The following is a 516-nucleotide window of genomic DNA, read 5'->3' as shown; positions in this document are numbered from 1 at the left end:
ACTTAAGAGAGTAAATATGGCTGAGGCTTTTGGGGAGGCAGATTCGGATATCTTCAGTTGGCATGTAGAATTGGCAGGGGAGGATGAGAGAGAGAATGGTAAAGTGTGAGGCCAGATGGCTATGAATTCACAAGCCTCTCGCCTTTCATGGCCTCCTGCCCCCACTATTTCCATGCTTTCCCTTTCTAGAACAATGTGCGTATTTGTACAGCCGGTAACTGAGAACAGCACTTTGTGGGTCTGATGAAGGGGACTCTTGTCCACAAAAGCTCAGGCCGTGAGGAACCACCTCTCAGGCTTCAAAGGCGCCACTAGGCCTTTTTGCTTCCAAGAGGCTCTGCCACAGCTGCTTTATTCTGTCCCACCTTTAGAAAGGGTCACCATTTAGTCCAAACTTCCCAATGCCAGCTGCCCTCCAGATGTTTGGGCGGCTGTGTTGGCTGCGAATTGTAACCCAAAACGTATGGAAGGCACCATGTTGGCGAAGGGCAGCTTCATGTGTTTGTAAGAGGCAAG

This window comes from Podarcis bocagei (genome assembly GCF_964188305.1).
Source record: "Podarcis bocagei genome assembly, chromosome: 7".
Taxonomy (NCBI): Eukaryota; Metazoa; Chordata; class Lepidosauria; order Squamata; family Lacertidae; genus Podarcis; species Podarcis bocagei.
This window is presented reverse-complemented; position numbering follows the sequence as displayed.